Raw genomic sequence first — 21,148 nt, 5'->3', positions numbered from 1 at the left:
GTCTACAAAAAGCCCTATCCAAATATATAACAGCTTTGTTTGTAGTAGTCAAAAACTAGAAACAACCCAAATGAATGTCCATCAACATGTGAATAGATAAATCGATGGTGGTATACCCACACAATGCAACACCACTCAGCAATAAAAATGAGTAAGTTATTGGTGCACACACATAGTACTGTATGATTCCATTTACATAGAAAATGCAAACTAATCTATAGTGACAGAAAAGCATTTAGAGGTTACCTGAGAATGCAGAGGAGGGCAGAGAGAGGTAGGATGGAGACATTAAAATGGACATAAGGGAATTTTGGGGGTTGATGGATATGTTCAGTATCTTGATTGTCTGGCAGTTTCATGGATGTGCACATATATAAAAATCAAATTGTACACTTTAAGCATAGGTAGTTTATTGCATGGCAATTACATCTCAGTAAAAGCTGTTACACACACACAGAGGACAGTTCTGCTTCTGATCAAGATAGAGTAACAGGGGGACAGATCTCACCCTTCTGCCATAAACTGCTAGAAAACTGGACAAAATACATGATACAATGGTTTTTGGACCATCACACAAGACACAGCACTGTAATACCTGGGAGAGGGAAAGCAAACATGATGAGTTCCATGATTGCACCCGTTTACCACATAGAAGCAGTTTCCAGAATGCAGCAAACTCCCCAAAAGCCCAGCAGTTTAGCTTAGTTGAGGGAAAGAGCTGCACAAAAGACAGCTTCGAAAATCTGCAGAAGGATGCATATGAGTCTCGGCTAAGAGCTGATACAAGCATATGTGAGGCCAAAACTACCCAAGTTGGAAAAACCTTGAAAACAGTATGCTAACTAGAATAAGGCAGACACAAAAGAACAAACATTGTATGATACCACTTATATGAAATATCTAGAATAAGCAAATTCATAAAGATGGAAAGTAAATTCAACTTTACTAGGGATAGGCGAGGGGAGAATAAGGAGTCACTAGTAAAGTTTACAGAGTTTCTCTTTAGGGTGATAAAAATGTTTTGGAAATAGTGCTGATGGTTGTAACAAATTGTGAATGTAATTAATGCCACTTAATTATACACTTAAAAATGGTTAAAATGGGGCCGGGCACGGTGTGGCTCATGCCTGTAATCCCAACACTTTGGAAGGCCGAAGTGGGCGGATCATGTGGTCAGGAGACCGAGACCATCCTGGCTAACACAGTGAAACCCTGTCTCTACTAAAAATACAGAAAATTAGCCGGGCGTGGTGGCAGGCACCTGTAGTCCCAGCTACTCAGCAGGCTGAGGCAGGAGAATGGTGTGAACCCGGGAGGCAGAGCTTGCAGTGAGCCGAGATCGCACCACTGCACTCCAGCCTGGGTGACAGAGCGAGACCCAGTCTCAAAACAAAAAAAAGATTAAAATGTCAATTTTATATATATTTTACCACAATAAAAAATTAATTTTAAAAAAACTATCCAAGGCTCGTGTTGGGGGTGGGAGAGGAAGGAGAACCGCCTTGCAAGAAAAATACAGAACAACTCCCAGATCTCATACAGGATTTGGGAACAATTCCTATTCCTGCCAGACAGGAAAGATATCTTAATACATAGGGCAGCAAGTAGAATTTTCAGAAGAGTTTCATCTTGACAACAGAGATAAATTATCCCTAGACTAAAGACTGCTCCAGACCTGCCCTACTTAAGCTTAAAAGCAAGTCTCAAAACGCTTCATCTGATTTCAAGCAACTGCATGCCAGAACAAAGCCAACACTATTTAAAGAAGTCACCTCAATCCATAATGTCTTGCAACCAGTTAAAAGTTAACGGGCATATAAAATCTGTGAAAATATGCCCAGAAATGATACAACTAGCAGACAAGAATCATATAAATATGTTCTGCATGTCTAACAGGGTAGAGAAATACGTAAACATGATGAAGAGAAAAATGAAAGATTTTTTATTTATTTTATTATATATTTGTTTTAGAAATAGAGTCTCACTGTGTTCCCAGGCTGATCTCGAACTCCTGGCCTCAAGCAATCCTCCAACCTCAGCCTCTGAAGTCACTGTGATTACAGGCATGAGTCACTATGCCTGGTGCCTGAAAGATGTATTTTAAATGACCCAAATAGAACCTCTACAGATGAAAAATATAATACCTAAAATGAAAAATGCAATAGATAGAATTAACAGCAGATCAGATACTGCCAAAGAAAAAAATCAGTAAAGGCATAGCAATAGGAACTATCCAAAATAAAAGATTAAAAAAATGCTCAAGGAAAAAATGAACAGAGCCTCAATGACCTGTGGGAGAGTATTAAGCATTCTTAATACTTTTTTTTTCTGCTTTCCAAAAGCAGAAAAAAGGTGAAATATTTCTAAACAAGACAAAAACTACAAACCTACAGATCCAAGAAGTTCAACAAACACCGAAGTTCATTCAAAACAAAACAGGTAAAAAGGAAAAATTGGTAAGCTGGACTTCATCAAAGTTTAAAACTTTTTCTCTGCAAAAGATCCTGTTAATTATTAAAAAGACAACTTACAGGCTGAGAAAAATGATTGCAAATCACATATCTGACAAAGAATTTGTATCTAAAACATACAAAGCATGTCTAAAACTCAACCTTAAAAAATTCATTTAGAAGATGGGCAAAATACATGAATAGACTTTTCACAGAAGAAGATACACAATGGCAAATAAGCCCATGAAAAGATGACCAACATCATTAGGCTTTGGGGAAATGTGAATTAATATCACAATGAAGTATCATCAATCAGAAAGGCTAAAATAAAAAATAGTGGCAATACCAAATGCTGGTGATGATACGGAGAAAACAGATCACTCCTACACTGTTGGTGGGGATGTACAATAGTACAGCCACTCTGGAAAATAGCTTGGCAGTTTATTTTAAAACTATAATTGACTTATTACATGACCCAATCATTGTACTCTTGGGCATCTATACCAAAGAAATCATAACTTATGTTCACACAAAAAACCAAACACCGCATGTTCTCACTCATAGGTGGGAATTGAACAAAGAGAACTCATGGACACAGGAAGGGGAACATCACACTCCGGGGACTGTTGTGGGGTCGGGGGAGGGGGGAGGGACAGCATTAGGAGATATACCTAATGCTAAATGACAAGTTAATGGGTACAGCAAACCAACATGGCACATGGATACATATATAACAAACCTGCATATTGTGCACATGTACCCTAAAACCTAAAGTATAATAATAAAATAAAAAATAAAAAAATTTAAAAAAGAAACTTCTACACAAACGTTCACAGCAGCTTTATTAGTAACAGTCAAAAACTGGAAACTATTCAAATGTCCTTCAACAGGTGACTGGTTAAACAAACTGTAGCATATCCATACTAAGGACTACTACTTAGCAATTAAAAGGAATATGCAACAGACTTTGATGAACCTCAAGGGAATTATGCTGAGTGAAAAAAGCCAATCTCAAAAGGTTACATATTGCATGATTCCATTTATATAACATTCTTGAAATAACAAAATTATAGAAATGAATCTGTTTCCATGGGTTACACATAGGAGAGGGGTAGGTATGAGTATAAAGGAAGAAGTAGACAGGGGAGACTCATGGTGATGGTGCAGTTCTGTATCTTGATTACAGTGATGGTTACACAAAGTTTGTGGTTACACAAGACCTGCTTTTAAGTTGCCCATGGACCCCAATGCCACATGCTGGAGTGTTGCCAGTCCCTCAGTGGTCCCTCTCCCTCCCTCTCCACCCCCACTCACCCCAGAGGAAGTGGACACTTAGAGATAGAGCTAATATGAGCCTCAGGCATAAAATTGCATAGAACTATATACACACATACACAAATGAGTAAATATACAACTGTAGAGGTCTGAATAAGCTTTGTGGACTGTGTCAACCTTGATTCCTAGTATGATACTATACTACAGTTATCCAAGATGCTAATATTGAGGGAGGATGGTTGAAGCATGCTCAGAGCCTCCCTGTGTATTTATTTGAAACATTTTGTAAATCTGCAATTATTTCAAATTAAAAGTTAAAAGAAAGAAAAAAGATAATCAGAATAGCCGTAAATACTTTTTCTTTTTTAAATAACTATGAATAGTAAAGAAATTAAATTCTTAGTTAAAACTCTTCAACCAAGAAAACTCTAGACCCATATAGCCTTGCTAGTGAATTCTATCAAACATTTAAAGAAGAACATTTAAAGAAGAAATAATACCAATTCTATACAAATTCATCCAGAAAATAAAAAAGGAACATTTCCCAACACATTATCATGTTACCAAAAACCAGACAAAGACACTGCAAGTACATATAACTACACACCAATATCCTTCATGAACCTAGAATGCAAAAATCCTTAAGAAAATGTTAGCAAACTAAATCCTCTAATACATAAAAGGATAATGAGGCTAGGCGTTGTGGCTCATGCCTGTAATCCCAACACTTTGTTGGGCCAGGCCAGGAGAATTGCCTGAAGCCAGGAGTTCAAGACCTGCCCGAGCAACATAATGAGGCCCCCATCTCTACAAAAAAAAAAAAAAAAAAAAAAGCAGCCAAGTGTGGTGGCATGCACCTGTAGTCCCAGCTACTAAGGAGGCTGAGGCAGGAGGATCACTTGAGCCCAGGAGTTTGAAGCTACAGTGAACTATAATTGTGCCACTACACTCCAGTCTGGCAAGGGGGCAAGACCCTGCCTCAAAAAAAGGGGGGAAGGGAAAGGATAACGAAATTGCTTTAATTTTTTGTGAAAATGGCAAGTGTTGGTGAGGATATGGAAAAACTGGAACCCTCATACATTGCTGCCGGGAATTTAAAATGGTGTAGCTGCTGGGAATTTAAAATAGTGTAGCTGCTGTGAAAAACAGTTTGTTGGCTTCACAACAAGCTAAACATAAAATTACCACATGACCAGCAATTCTATTCCTAGGTATACATGCAAAGGAATTGAAAGCAGGGCCTCAAACAGGTACCTGTACAGCAACAGTCACTCACTGCAGCATTATTTACAATAGCCAATAGATAGAAACAACCCAAGTGTCCATCAACAGATGAACAAATAAATTGTGGTATATGGACACAAGGGACTATTATCCAGCCACAGAAAGGAAAAAGCTCTGATACAACATGGATGAACCATGAAAACACTATGCTCAATGAAATAAGTCAGACACAAAATGACAAATATTGTATAATTCTATTTATATGAAATAGCTAAAATAGGCAAATTTGTGGAGACAGAAAGTCGATTAGAGGTTATCAGGGGCTGGAAGAAGAGAGAAGAATGGGGAGTTATTGCTTAATGCTATAGAGTTTCTGTTTGGGGTGTTGAAAAATTTTGGAAGTAGTGGATAACCAGCTAATGTCACTGAATTGTATACTTAAAATGGTTGCAATGGCAAATTTTATTTCATATATATGTGTATATCACCACAATAAAAAAGAGGATAACATATCATGACCAAGTAGGGTTCATCCTAAAAATGTATGATTGGGTTAACGTTTGAAAATAAATCTAACTTACCATAGTAACAGACTGAAAAAGAAAAACTGTATGATCATCTCAACAGATGCAGGCTGAGAAGAGCGGGAAAGACTAAATCATGCAGTACTTTACAAGTCTTAACAAGCTTATACTGTATTCTAAAGACTACAGATTCCCCACCAAGGGATATTAAGAGGGAGATATTAAGAAGACTAACTCAATCTAGTTAGTGAATCAATAACCGACATTTGTAAATGGTAGAGAAAATGTTTGCAGGATGCTGTGCCAGAGGGCAGCAAACAGAAACCGGCCATCTGAGATGGGGAAAATGAAGAGAGACTTCTAAAAAGAGGACTGAATGGGGAGCTGAAAACAAACAGCAGAACCTTCCTAATCCTCATAACTCTCTCACCACCGCCACTGCACCAGTGTCTGGGAAATGCGTTATTAGTGGTCATACTTTGCATGGACAAGAAAGAACAGTTCAGGTTCCAAGGTGACCTCCCTCATTCAAAACAAGAATTACAACCAACAATCAAGTCAGTGTGTTCTTAGGCGTTTAAGACTTCGTTTCCTTTTGGCACTTTCCAAATTATTTGGTGTTCATGAAACCATCTAATGTAATAAGAAATAAACAAACCTGCAATCTATTTTCAGATTGTAGATAAAATTTTTATAATGTATTACTATCTATCTGGCTATAAATATATGCCACAAATTTCATCATTTCAACTGCTTAATGTGTGAATATAACAGATATTAACTTTCTCATACTGAATAATAATAGCTAACATTTATTAAATACCTTTTTTGTGCCAGGAACTGGCTTATGTACTTAGGGAATACTTTCTCACTTAATTCTTATAACAACTCCATAAGATAGGCTCTACTACTATTCCCATTTTACAGATCATGAAACAAGACACAGAGAGGTTCGGTAATTTGCACAAGGCCACACAGCTAATAAATGACAGAGACAGGCTTCAAAACCGAAAATCTGCTAACATGCCAAACTCCTAACAACAATGCTATAAAATAAAGCAAGTGACAGATGTTTCAGAGTTTTATCAATTCACAAAAGACTACTGGATGACTTTAAACAACCTTGAATAAGACATGAAAGATTGCTCTACTTCCCTGGGATTTAACGTTCCATACAATAAATAAATTATATGCTATAAGTGATCCTCCTGTCTTAGCCTCCCAACATGCTGGGATTACAGGCATGAGTCACCATGTCCTGCCAGGGACATTCGTTTAGAAGAAAATTTGGGAGGACAGGAGCCCTGAAATGTGTCTAGTAAGTAGTTAGCAGAGGGTACTATGGTATCTAATATGACACAACTATCAAAATATGGCAGTATCACTCTTTTATATTCAATTATGTCTCAAACGCAATACAAATAAGCTAAAAAGCTATATTTCTGGATAAAAGATTTTTAAATCTTCAATAATCAAAGTGACTTTAGACTGTACTCCAGAGTTCATTAACTATAGATTCTAAGAAACAAAAAATAGCAGAAGGAAAAATCAAAGATATTTCAAGAATTCATTAATAAATCAGAATATTAGGAGAACAAATCAAACTAAGTCAACTCAAATTTCAAAAGCCTAGATGACTTTTCATACACTTGCCTTATTATTTACTATTTGTGCTACATGCTATAAGCAGAATAATCTTAGATATGTTTCTTGATTCTGCCATGTCACCTTCCTTGAGCTTGTTTATCGGGGCATATAACTATGTTATTTTTTTTTACTATACATATTCCTTTTAAAATCTCTAGAACCACTCCTGGACATAGTAATCACCCACTCAGTAACAGGAAAAATGCAAAGTAGTGTGTAATATTAACATTTATTTTCATATTCACCTTATATTCTACCAATGCAGAAGCTGTGAAGGTGTAAGTATACATGCCATTTACACTCTATTCTATCTTACTGCTCTGCAGTTCTTTATACACAAGCTTACTCTGGCTCTCTTCAATTTATATATAAATATTAAAAACCTCCTTTTGCTCATTTTCTGCATATACTCAATGGTAACAGAGCCATTATAAGCATTTTTATACGGTAACTTTCCTGAGCAAGAATCATACCATAACCCTAATACAGGTCAAATGCAACAGTGCCTCTCCGGGGAAGTTCTTCCATGCAGCAATGAGTCATTTTTTCTTTAGGATTGAAAGTTTCACTCTGTTAAGTAAATGTCTGCTCATAGGCAGACATCTCTCACTACAAGTCAGCCAACTATGCCATAATCTTCTCTTTTCTCATTTTGAAATCTACAAACCCATACATATATATGATTACAGTGCCTGATATGGAGCTCTGCTAATAGAAAAGCACTCACATATTTATGATTTATCACACACTTGTACTGGGAAGAAAAACCTTCTGTATTAGTGAATTTCACCATGCTCATAGTAATCTCCTAGTTTCTTGTTTAACATATGTAGTGAATTTACACATGTACAAAATAACATAAATTAAAAGTTACTTATTACAGCATCACTTGTAATAGCAAAATACTGGAAAACATTCAAATACCCTTCAATAGGGAACTATTTAAGTAAGCTGTGGTACATCCATACAGTGGAATACTATGCAGCAATTTAAAAACTGAAGAGGGTTTTTTTTAACTGCAACAATATCTAAGATATTTTTAGGCAAAAAAAATCAAGGTTCAACATTGCAACTACAGTATACTACCACTTGTATAAAATAAGGGTAACAGTTTATATATAATATACTATATGTATACCACATATGTACATTTTTGTACATGTAATTCACACACACACACACACACACACATCTCTGAAAGCATACTCAGTTGTTACTTGGCTCCAGGGAAATGAAATGGGTATCAAGGCCACAGAAACAAAAGGAAGACTATTTTACTATATACTCTTCTTTTTTAAAATTATATACCAAGTCCAACTATTATCTATCTAAAAACTAATTAAACTTTAAAAGAATATATAGGGTAATAATTATATGCAGAGGGTTTACTGGATAAGAAAATCTGGGTTTAAGTCCCCATTCTTCCATTAACCAGTGGTGTGTAACCTTAGGCAAGTTCCCCAAGCCCGTTTCCTCATCTGTAAAATGGAGGTAATGATAGTTACTGTGAGAACGAAAACCAATCAAGTATATAAAACAATTAGCACAGTACCTGGCAATTATTATTATTTAGTGTTATCTTTTAAATGGTACTGCAGACTTGGAAATCACCAAGTTATAGTCATCACCAATTCCTTTTTCTCTTTTTTCTTATTCTGAATGAAAAAATTTTGCTAGTTCTCTTAAAATGTGTGGCATTCAATCATTTCTGTCCATTTTATAGCCACTAGAGATTGGCCCAGACCCTGGAGAATCAGTTATAGTAGGGATTTTGTGAGCAATTAGGAACCATCATATATTTGGTATAGGTTTTTTATTAAATCTAAACCTTTCAGTGGAGCCCTTATTGCCACTATATATAGGCATATCTACAGAGTCTCTACTACACTAAATACCAAATGAAATGCCACCAATTTATACTTGTATCCCTATTTTAACATTTATAAGGTATTTTCAAATACTTTAGTTCAATTCCTAGAATAAGAATCTCAGAAATGGAAGATCCTTTAAAATACAATGTAATTTTTTCAACAATGATGAGGGAATCAGAGCATATATTTTTATCTCTCTTGTAGAGGAATATTTTTAATTTAAGAGCAACCTGTTAAATATGAATTTAAATTATATTAAATAATGAAATAAATGAAACGAAAGCCAAAAAAGAGAAGTGAGTTGCCAAAGACTCACATGCTTTACAAGAGAAAAAAAAAGCTGCCTAGAATTCACACGTTCTCATTTTACTGCTCATTTCATTCACATTCTTACAAGGAAGTCATCAAGTATGCTATTTACAAGGAAGTCATCAAGTATGCTATTTTAGATTATATAGGCTCTTACCTATATAACCTAAAACCCCGTTTACATCTAATAATCTGATTTTTAAAATGGGCAAAAGATTTGAATAGACACTTCTCAAAAGAAGACATACAAATGGCAAACGGGTATATAAAAAGGTGTTCAACATCACTGATCATCAGAGAAATGTAAATCAAACTACAACGAGACATCATCTCACCCCAGTTTAAATGACTTTTATCCAAAAGACAGGCAATAACAAATGCTAGAGGAGATGTGGAGAAAAGGGAACCTTCATAAACTGTTGTTGGGATGTAAATTAGTACAACCATTATGAAGAACAGTTTGGAGGTTCCTCAAAAAACTGAAAATAGAGCTACCATATGATCCAGCAATCCCACTACGGGGTATATACACAAAAGAAAGGAAATCAGTATATGGAAGAAATATTTGCAATCCCATGTTTGCTGCAGTACTATTCACAATAGCCAAGATTTGGGGGCAACCTAGGTGTCCATCAATAGATGAATGGATAAAGAAAATGTGGTACATATACACAATGGAGTACTATTCAGCCACAAAAAAGAATGAGATCCAGTCATTTGCAACAACATGAACGGAACTGGAGGTCATTATGTTAAATGAAATGAGCCAGGCACAGAAAGACAAACATCAAATGTTCTCACTATTCATGGGATCTAAAAATCAAAATAATTAAATTGATTTTTAGATGGTTTTAGGAAGGATGGTTACTAGAGGCTGGGAAGGAGAATGGAGGGAGTGAGGAAGGGGGAGGGAATGGTTAATGAGTACAAAGAAATAGAACGAATGAATAAGACCTAGTATTTGATAGCACAACCGGATGACTATAGTCAAAATAATTTAATTGTACATTTTTAAATAACTTAAAGAGTATAAATGGATTATCTGTAACACAAAGGATAAATGCTTAAGGGCACAGATACTCCATTTTCCATGATGTGATGACTATGCATTGCTTGCCTGTATCAAAGTATCTCATGTATCCTATAAATATATATACCTACCATGTACCCACAGAAATTAAAAACTGTAAATTGTAAAAAAAGAAAACCTTGTTCACAGAACCTATCTTGGATCTGGTAGCCCTAAGTCTCTCCCCTCTGAATTCCAGCTACTACCATAGCAAACAACTTAGCACTTCATCATGGGTTATCTGCCGTCTTCATGGTGTTATTGTCTCCCCAGCTGTAAGCAATCTGGAAGCAAGTTGGTCTGGTAAAAAAAAAAAAAAGACATTATAATCACCACCATCTACCCTATCTCCCCCTCAGCCTATTATCCCTGACATTTCCCTCCACTTGGAAGCTCAGACTTCTCAGCCAAGCAAAGGTATCTGCCTCTTCATTCATCCATCCCTCTAAATTCCTCCTGGGATGCCTTTTCCTTCCTCCCCATCAACTCACATTCCTCACCTTGAGCCAAACCTTAACCCAATCCCCCTCACACAGAAAGCCTTAACTCAGCCCATTTTCTTAGAAACCTTTCTGAAACCGATATACACAGTGTTGTACAATTTTCCTGTTCACATCTCATAATATTTCTGTACATATGCTTGGGAATGTATATTTCTGCATATGAGATAACTGATTAGCCTGGGCAACATAGTGAGACCCTCATATATACAAAAAAAGTAGCCAGGCATGGTGGTGCACGCCTGTGGTCCTAGCTACTCAGGAGGCTGAAGCAGGAGGATCACTTGAGTCTGGAAGGTGGAGGCTACAGTAAGCCATGATCCCACCACTGCACTCCAGCCTGAGTGAGACAGTCACCAGGGAATTCTTCCAGCATGATGACTTTCGGTTTCACAATACCAAATCAAAGAACCTGCACTGAGCTAAGACTCATCCCAGAAAAGACTTAGGAAAAGACACCAAACACTTAGAGGGAGTCTTCTAAGTGTTTGGAAGAAAGTCTGTCCTGAAAGAGAACTCTCTGTCCATGAAGCATGGGTCCATTTCAAAGAGAAGATATGTAACTTCCCCTATGTGATTAATTTATTGGCATGAAAACTTGCATCAGTTTAAAGGCATGTCATCCACAATGAGCAAAAGCTAAATGCACTAAATCTTCTTTCATGGAACCTGTATTTTTTTTAACTCTTAGCGGTTTGCACTTAATGCTTTATTTTAAAATCAGATTTAATCATTTCATATAACCAGTACTTCTTCAGGAAGATGGATTTCATTTTACCTCTATATCTATTACCCCAGGTCAGAACTGCAATGAATTGTAATGCCATTTGAAACCACTAATACAGCACTCAACAATCCAATTAGTAAGTGAGTCTGAAAACACAATTTTCCAAAATGACTATAGTGCTCCCACTTCCTATTCTTAAATACCTAAGACACTAATTGAATGTCCATACTATTTTATTTATAGATCTTTCTCAAATACTCTCACAATAAAACCACCAATTTTAATTCCTACTTCCGTAAAAGCTCTTTGTTGGCTCTATTCTGAAGACTTAACAGAGCTGTATTTTTTAAAAAATCAATTTGATAAACAAAAAAACATTTTCTTATGATACTCAGAGATCTCTACAGCATATAGCTTGATATTTTTTAACAACAGGAACTAAGGACAAAATTAAAAAGTGTAATTCTCAAATTATACAAAAGAAATAGGTGTTGTATTAGTCTGTCTTCATACGGCTATAAAGAACTGCCCACGACTGGGTAATTTATAAAGGAAAGGGGTTTAATTGACTCACAGTTCAGCATAGCTTGGGAGGCCTCAGGAAACTTACAATCATGGCAGAAGGCAAAGGGGAAGCAGGCACTTTCTTCACAAGACGGCAGGAAGACAGGAAGAGCCACTTATAAAACCATCAGATCTCATGAGAATTCACTCAGTATCACGAGAACAGCATCAGGGAAACTGTTAACATGATTTAATTGCCTCCACCTGGTCTCTCCCTTGACATGTGGGGATTGTGGGGATTATGGGAATTACAATTCAAGATGAGATTTGGGTGGGGACACAAAGCCTGATCATATCAAGTATGTATGTGTATAAGTATATATGTACACGGTATATATCCTCTTAATTATCTTTTTAAATTTTCATCCATATCACAGCCTTCTGGGCTACGGTATGTTCAGAAACATAAAACCAATGATATAAGTCACCAAAGCAAACCCTACAGTGGAGAATTGGCCACAACATAGCAACAGTAGTGCAGAAGCAACCACAGAATCCAGAAATTACAAAGAATATCTGAGAACATCTGGCACAGCATGAAATTTCTTTCATAGAAGATCTGATGGATACTGACATAGACATTGTTTAAAGTTTTCCAATGACAGGGAACCCATTCCTTAATTTCCTCAAGAAGCTTATTTCATCAGACACCACCAGAATGTTTTTCCTCATAATGAGCCAAAATTATCTCCTTATAAAACTTCTTACAGGTCATACATAATTATGTCATTCTTACAGATATGCCTAGTCCTTCTTTAACAGGTTTCTGCCTTTCAGATATGAAGAAAATGATCATGTGTCCCCTTGGTCATACCTCCTAGAGGTTGTCTTTTCTACAACCCCAACACCCTTACCTGTCCTTCATATCATTTAAAGGTCTTCACTATCCCAGTCCCTTCACCTTCTGGGTGAAATCCAATTTGCCGATATTTCTACTAAAAAAAATGGCATCTAGTACGAAAAGTAAAATTCCACAAATTATTGATAACATTACCCATGAGAAAGCAGATATGTAGGAAAGGATCAAACTCAAGAACCCTCTGCTTCATAGGGAGCAAGTCTTGACACGTACTATGGAAATGACTAGATGAACAGAAAATATAAATCAATGCTATCCAAAGACAATGATAAGAAAGATGCAGGGAGGGTAGTAAAAAATAGTGTCATCAAGTTATTCATTCTGAAAGAAGTTAATCCCCCTATATGCTAGTCCACAGCCTAAATTATCCGAAATAATGATAATGTGGGTGTAATATGACCAAAACTTTCTAAATTTACAATAAGCATAGTTATATAGAGAATAATCATATCCTCTGAAATAAGTTACTTTTAATCTCATCTGAAGAATCAAATAAAATTTAAAAACACTAGATGTAATTAAGACTTTTTAGTTTCTCTGAAGATTATAGCAATCAGACATTTTAAGTATTCTAGGAATGAAACATTTGAGACAATTAAGGAAATCCTATTGAAAAAAATTAGTCTGTAAAACAGAGATAATATGGGACTAAGGAATGGCTTATTAATAACATTCAATTCTGAGTATAATGAATACAGCTATTACAATTTCAATTCACTGGTGGCTGAGCTCAAAAAGCTAAAATGCTGCCACTCAATCTGCCTCAAGGATCCAGATCTAATCAGTACAGTCACTGCCTGTTACATTTATTGAATCACAGAATGATTTTAGGCTGAAAGGAATTTAGATGAGAAAAAAAAAAAAAAGAAAGAAAACAAAGCTAGTAAGTGGTAGAGCCAGAACCTAAGACCAAAATCTGGGACTTTGCTGTACTTGGAACAACTCTTCAAATACTTGCAAATAGCTATCATACCCTCCCTTCCCACCTCTAACCAATCTTCTTTCAAGGCCAGGTCCTTCAATGATTCATAATGTAGGGAGGATTCCAGAACCAAGTCCTACATAAGTGACCTCTGGAACTTCATACATATTCCTTCATGTCTGAAGTGCCAGCTTGGGCTGCGTCTTGAGAGAATGAATACTGTAACTGGATACATTAAGGATGGCTGCTCAACAAGACTAGAACTCCTGAGCTGCTGGGCCACTCCTCAACTCTCAGGTATTAATACTACAAATAAGGCAGGGCAAGAGAGGCCTGAGAGACACAGCGTCGGAGCAAGGCCAATCAGTGAGATACTATGGGCAATGATCAGAGCAACACTATGATAATGCCAACGTCAGCAGCACCAGAGGATAAACCTCTGGTTTAGGCGCCTTCCCCCTTATACCTGGCCCTTCTCCAGCAGCTCTCTCTCTACTAGGTCTCAGCCATCCAATAGGAAAGGTCTCTCCTGTTACCAAGTGCCAGGGCAAACAGTTTAGACCCTTTCAGACAAAGCATACAGCCACAGAGGGAGCTCTCCATGAAGTGAAAGGTAATAGCCCTAAGGTAAACAGGCAGTTAATCCAGGCAGGATGCTATATGAAGACAATGAGGAAGGCAAAACCCCAAAATAGCAGATTCTTAGAGAAAATGCTACAGACAAAAGACAAAGAAAATGATTTTTTTTTTTTTTTTTTTTTTTTGAGATGGAGTATCACTGTCGCCCAGGCTGGAGTGCAGTGGTACGATCTCAGCTGACTGCAACCTCCACCTCCCGGGTTCAAGCGATTCTCCTGCCTCAGCCCCCCAAGGAGCAGGGATTACAGGCATGCACCACCAGGCTCTGCCAATTTTTGTATTTTTAGTAGGGACGAGGTTTCACCATGTTCGCCAGGCTGGTCTCAAACTCCTGACCTCAGGTGATCCACCCGCCTTGGCCTCCCAAAATGCTGGGATTACAGGCATGAGCCACTGCGCCCAGTCTTTTTTTTTCTTTTTGAGGCAGAGTCTCACTCTGTCACCCAGGCTGGAGTGCAGTGGCGTAATCTCGGTTGACTGCAACCTCTGCCTCCCAGGTTCAAGCAATTCTCCTGCCTCAGCCTCCCGAGTAGCTGGGACTACAGGCGCCCACTACCACACCTGGTTAATTTTTGTATTTTTAGAAGAGATGCAGTTTCCCAATGTTGGCCAGGCTGGTCTCGAACTCCTGACTTAAGGTGATCTGCCCGCCTCAGCCTCCCAAAGTGCTGGGATTACAGGCATGAGGCACCGCGCCCAGCCAAAAATGATTTTTTTAAGCTAGCCTTAGAAGAAGAGCAAGTCCAAGACAGATGTTAATTAACTACAAATTGTGTTTCTGTCTTATCCAACAAAATGGACCTCAAGCAGGGCTCGGTGGCTCATGCCTGTAATCCAAGCACTTTGGGAGGCTGAGGCAGGCAGATTGCTTGAGCCCAGGAGTTCAAGACCAGCCTCAGCAACATGGCAAAAGCCCTGTCTCTATAAAAAATACAAAAATTAAAAATTAGCACCAGGTGCGGTGGCTCACACCTGTAATCCCAGCACTTTGGGAGGCCAAGGCGGGCAGATCACTTGAAGAGTTCAAGACCAGCCTGACCAACATGGTAAAACCTCGTCTCTACTAAAAATACAAAATTAGCCAGGTGTGATGGCACACACCTATTATCCCAGCTACTTGGGAGGCTGAGACAGGAGAATCGCTTGAACCCGGGAGGTAGAGTTTGCAGTGAGCCAAGACTGTGCCATTGCACTCCAGCCTGGACAACAAGAGCAAAACTCCACCTGAAAAAAACAAAAAATGTAGCCAGGCGTGGCAGTGCATGCCTGTGCTCCCAGCTACTCAGGAGGCTGAGATGGGAGGATGGCTTGAGCCCAGGTGGCAAAGGCTACAGTGAGCCAAGATCGTGCCACTCCACTCTAGCCTGGGCAACAAAGCCAGACTCCATCTCGGAAAAGAAAAAAAAAAAAAAAAAACCTGACTTCGAATCCCAACCTGGCATAACAGGCTCTTTGTAAAATGGCATGCTAGCCTATCCAGTCATTGTCTGCCATTATTCTTCTAGATCTCACCTTCCTCTAAGACTTACATGCTTTTCCACCTCTAAGCCTTTGAGTCTGCTGCTCCTTCTGCCTCAGCTTCCTCTTCCCTTTTGCTCATCCCTCCCTGACTTCCCCCAAGCAGGCACAGAAGTGCTCTCCTCCATCTCCCTTCACACCAACCAATGTCTGTTATAGCACCTGCCTCAGGGGATTATAATTTCTTGGCTTGGGCTGGGCACAGTGGCTCACACCTGGAATCCCAGCACTTTGGGAGGCCGAGATGGGTGGATCACTTGAGGTCAGGAGTTTGAGACCAGCCTGGCCAACATGGTGAAACCCTGTCTCTACTAAAACTAGAAAAATTAGCTGGGCATGGTGGTGGGCACCTGTAATCCCAGTTACTCGGGAGGCTGGGGCAGCAGAATCACTTGAATCTGGGAGGTGGAGGTTGCAGTGAGCCAAGACTTGGCTTGTTTCCCTCCACAACAGATTATGAGCTCGACATGGAGTGTATCTTTTTATCTTTGTATCCCAAAAACCTAGCATAGTATCTGGCTCATAATTTAGTAAGTGAATGACTCAAATGAGGGAAGTGAGGATGAGTGCAGTGGCAACCACAGGCCAGGCTGTGTGTCATGTGTATCTGGCATCTCTCCCTCAGTAATTTGTGACAGACAGAATGGTGTCTGATGCACAGTAGGTGATCAACAAAAACAATAAATTAAGTGAACAAACATGAAAAGAGCTATAACAGATTCAGCAAAGTATTATTTATGACATCAAGTATGAAGATCCCTCTCAACTCTAAGACTCTATGGAGTTTTTTTTTAATTGCATTTATACAAATTTATTAGAAAATTTGAAAACATTTCTCTAATGGGATGGGAAACCAGTGTTTATTGAAGGGCTACATATTTGTTAGGCACTTTACCTATGATATTTGCTTTTCAGAATTCTGGGAAGTTGTAATTATAAGCCCCATTTTATAGAAAAAGGAACCAAAGCCAGAAATGTAGGACCAAAATTTGCACCCAGGTGAGCCTGAGCTCACCAATCCTAAGCTTTTCCACACTGCACGCTTGAACCTCTGGGAAGAACACAAGGCACACCTCCCTATCATTCCACTCCAAGAAAAGGAGTTCTGAACAAGCCACGGCTCAACTGGATCACAATTCCAGAGGAAGGAGTTTTCAATGGAAGGTAAAAAAAAAAAAAAAAAAAAAAAAAAAGATGAAAAGTTCTTTCTTCCCTTGAAGATCATCATCTTTTCTTTGTGGAAAGGTTCACATGGCCCTTCCTGTTTCTCCCATGAGGCTGTAAGGAAAATCTTAATGCCTCTTCTTGGGAGAGGGCAATCCTTGCTTTGCTCTTCCCTTTCCCCAAGGGGTCAAGTGGGAATCAGGTTACGATCCTGAAAAAAAGATGGCAAAGGGGCACCCATATGGGTCTACTTAGAGGCCTTAAGTGAGACTAGACAGGGAAGCAGCCTTGAAGCTTACATCCTCAACAGGCCAATTATCTTAGTTCAGGCTGCTCTAACAGAATACCATCGACTGGGTGGCTTAAACAACAAACATTTATTTCTCACAGTTCTGGAGGCTGAGAAGTCCAAGACCAGGACACCAGCAGATCTGATGCTTGGTGGGGGTACTCTTCCTAGTTTGCAAATGGCCATGTTCCTGCTCTGCCCTCTCATGGTGGAGAACAGAGAGCATTCTCATCTTTCCATTCCCTTATAAGGTCACTAATACCATTCATGAGGGCTCCACCCTCATGACCTAATTACCTTTCAAATGCCCCAAAATACCATCACACTGGGGATTTAGACCTCAACATATGAATTCTGAGGGAACACAAACATTCCATCCATAGCACTAATTCACCAAATTATATGCCTAGATGGAAATTTGGAGCCAAAGTCCTGTTAGCAATATGGAATGTTTCTTTGCCTGGAATGTCCTCTGTGTAGGATGGTGGCATATAACTGGGGTGACAAGGAATCATCCAAATTTTGTCTCCCCAAAACATGCCTGACTAGTTGACTTTAACAAGTGAAATGAAGTGTACAACAAACAGGACAACTGAATAGCTACATATAAAATAATGAATCTGGACATCTACTTCAAATCATAAACAAAAATTAACTCAAAATGGATCCAGAATCTAAATATAAGAGCTAAAATTACAGAACTTTTAGAAGAAAACATAGGGGTAAATCTTTATGACTTTGTATTAGGCAATAGTGTATTTTAGATATGGCACCTAAACCAAAGAAAAAATATATTCGACTTCATAAAATTAAAAATTTTTGTGCTTCAAGGAATACTACCAAGGAGGTAAAAAGACAATCTACGAAATGGAAGAAAATATTTGCAAATCAAATATCTGAGTAGAGTCTAATATCCGGACTACATAAAGAACTCTTACAACTGAACAAGAAAAAGACAACCCAAATTAAAAACAGACAAAATATTTGAACAGGTATTTCTCCAAAGAAGATATACAAATTGCATATCTTCATATTAACACATGAAAAGATCCTAACATCATTAGTTATCAGGAAAATGTAAATCAAAACCATAATGAGATACCACTTCACACATACTAGGATGGCTACACTCAAAAAGACAGTAACAAGTTCTAGTGAAACTATGGAGAAATGAGAACCCTCATACATTGCCGCTGGGAATGCAAAATGGTAGCCACTTTGGAAAACAGTTTGACAGTTCCTCAAACAGTTAAACACAGAGTTACCATATGATGAGTAATTCCACTCCTAGAGAACCCAGGAGAACTGATAATATATGTTCACACAAAAACTTGTACATGAATATTCATAGCAGCATTATTCAAAATACCAAAAAAAAATGAAAATAACCCAAATGGTCATCAACTGATGAATGGATACACAAAATGTACCATACAATGGAATTCTATTTGGTCATAAAAAGGAATAAAGTACTGATACATACTACAACAGAAATGAACTTTGAAAACATCATGCCAAGTGAAAGAAGTCAGATGCAAAGGCCACATATTGTATAATTCCATTTATATAAAATTTCCATAACAGGCAAATCTACAGAGAGAGAAACACTGATGTTTGCCAGGGACTCAGGGAAAGGGAGAACAAGGCATGACTGCTACTGGATGTGAGGGTTCTTCTTGAGGGTGATAAAAATGTTCTGGAATTAAATAGTTATGATTGCTAGTGTCACTACTATTTAACTAGTGTGCACTTTAAAAGGGTGAATTTTATGGTATGTAAATTATATCTCAATAAAAAAAGTGAGGTGCAACTATAAAAAGGAGCCAAGTTTACATATTATATGTACCATCAAAGAGACATGACAGAAAAGCAATAAAGAAGTTAACTTGAAAATCACTGCTGGATATTGGTGTTTACTTTTATAATAACAAATATGAAAAATATTGAATTTTATTGCCATAAACTGAAAACCAAAATAAAGAAGATTGAGAGGAAAATTAATTGGATTTCCATGAAAAATATCCAAGGATAAATATTTGCTATCTTCCCAATATTTCAGCTGTTTGGAAGCTGAGCTCCTTAGAGCAGATATAAGAGCCTCGATGTTAGATTTGCTAGCAGCAAACAAACTTTAAAGAATTCAAGTCTAAGAACCTGAGCCTCAGATGCACTGCCTTTGGTAAATGGTAAATGGATTTTCTCCCAGTGAGCTCTGTGGTAGACAAGCATTCCACCATGATAACGACAAAGTAACAGAGTAGAACTTTCAATAACCAACATCTCAACCTTGGAGACTGCATGAACATTTTACTTAAGGCTTTTTTATGAGTCTCTGAATTAATGTGTGAGTCCAAATGGCCAGTTTTTCCAAATAATCATCAGCTCATGTTAAGAATACTAAATCACAAGCAAACTTTTTACACATACACTATAAAAGTAAACATATAATACAATATTCTAGAACTGTGCCTGGCATATGATCAGCACCCCGTAAATATTTATTGAATGAATGTTTATAATAGTCAATATTGTTTACTAAATAACTTTATCAAAAATAAGGATCAATAATAGTATTCCTAAGTGAACTTAACTTTATCAATAGAAAATTGTTTTTTCTTAATTTATTTCTAATGTAATACCACATCCTTATTGAACTTAACTGACAAGTCAATGGTTAAGATAATTAGTCCATTATATGTAGAAAGGACATTCTAATTATTAAAATTACTGCCCCTCACCTTGTAAACTTTTTAAAATAAAACAAATTCAAGTCAATAAAACTGTGGGATTTGTGAGGTTAGTAATTTCTTATGCACTCTACAATTTATTTTAGTTAATAAACTAAGAAAATATATATTAAAGCTTAAAAATAAGATGTCCATTCTTCACATTCTAGAGCTCTAAGATAAATCCAAACAAAACACAATTAGCCTCACTCATATATACTGGAGTTCAGCAGGAAAGGAAATTTTTTTTTTTTTTTTTTTTTTTTTTTTTATTATACTTTAGGGTTTTAGGGTACATGTGCACAATGTGCAGGTTTGTTACATATGTATCCATGTGCCATGTTGATTTCCTGCACCCATTAACTCGTCATTTAGCATTAGGTGTATCTCCTAATGCTGTCCCTCCCCCCTCCCCACACCCCACAACAGTCCCCAGAGCGTGATGTTCCCCTTCCTGTGTCCATGAGTTCTCATTGTTCAATTCCCACCTATGAGTGAGAACATGCGGTGTTTGGTTTTTTGTCCTTGCGATAGTTTACTGAGAATGATGTTTTCCAGTTTCATCCATGTCCCTACAAAGGACACGAACTCATCATTTTTTATGGCTGCATAGTATTCCATGGTGTATATGTGCCGCATTTTCTTAATCCAGTCTATCGTTGTTGGACATTTAGGTTGGTTCCAACTCTTTGCTATTGTGAATAGTGCCGCAATAAACATACGTGTGCATGTGTCTTTATAGCAGCATGATTTATAGTCCTTTGGGTATATACCCAGTAATGGGATGGCTGGGTCAAATGGTATTTCTAGTTCTAGATCCCTGAGGAATCACCACACTGACTTCCACAATGGTTGAACTAGTTTACAGTCC

At 37.7% G+C, this 21,148-nt stretch overlaps 1 protein-coding gene across 18 annotated transcripts in view; it reads right to left on the bottom strand.

Annotated features, from left to right (window-relative positions):
- The window catches only part of STK33 (serine/threonine kinase 33), a 229,170-nt gene that overhangs the window by 196,872 nt on the left and 11,150 nt on the right, over positions 1-21,148 (bottom strand). For 5 of the 18 annotated variants that reach the window (XM_055282515.2, XM_055282514.2, XM_055282512.2 and 2 more), the window contains one exon: positions 10,509-10,669. The exons of 7 other annotated variants lie outside the window; for them this stretch is intronic. The gene's annotated coding sequence lies outside the window, so the exon portion shown is untranslated. Of the gene's footprint in view, positions 1-10,461; positions 10,670-21,148 lie in introns of all 18 variants that reach the window. 6 more of the 18 variants (XM_055282519.2, XM_055282516.2, XM_055282523.2 and 3 more) reach the window with 3 other exon arrangements.

Source organism: Symphalangus syndactylus, chromosome 6, assembly GCF_028878055.3.
Source record: "Symphalangus syndactylus isolate Jambi chromosome 6, NHGRI_mSymSyn1-v2.1_pri, whole genome shotgun sequence".
NCBI classification, from domain to species: Eukaryota; Metazoa; Chordata; class Mammalia; order Primates; family Hylobatidae; genus Symphalangus; species Symphalangus syndactylus.
This window is presented reverse-complemented; position numbering and strand designations above follow the sequence as displayed.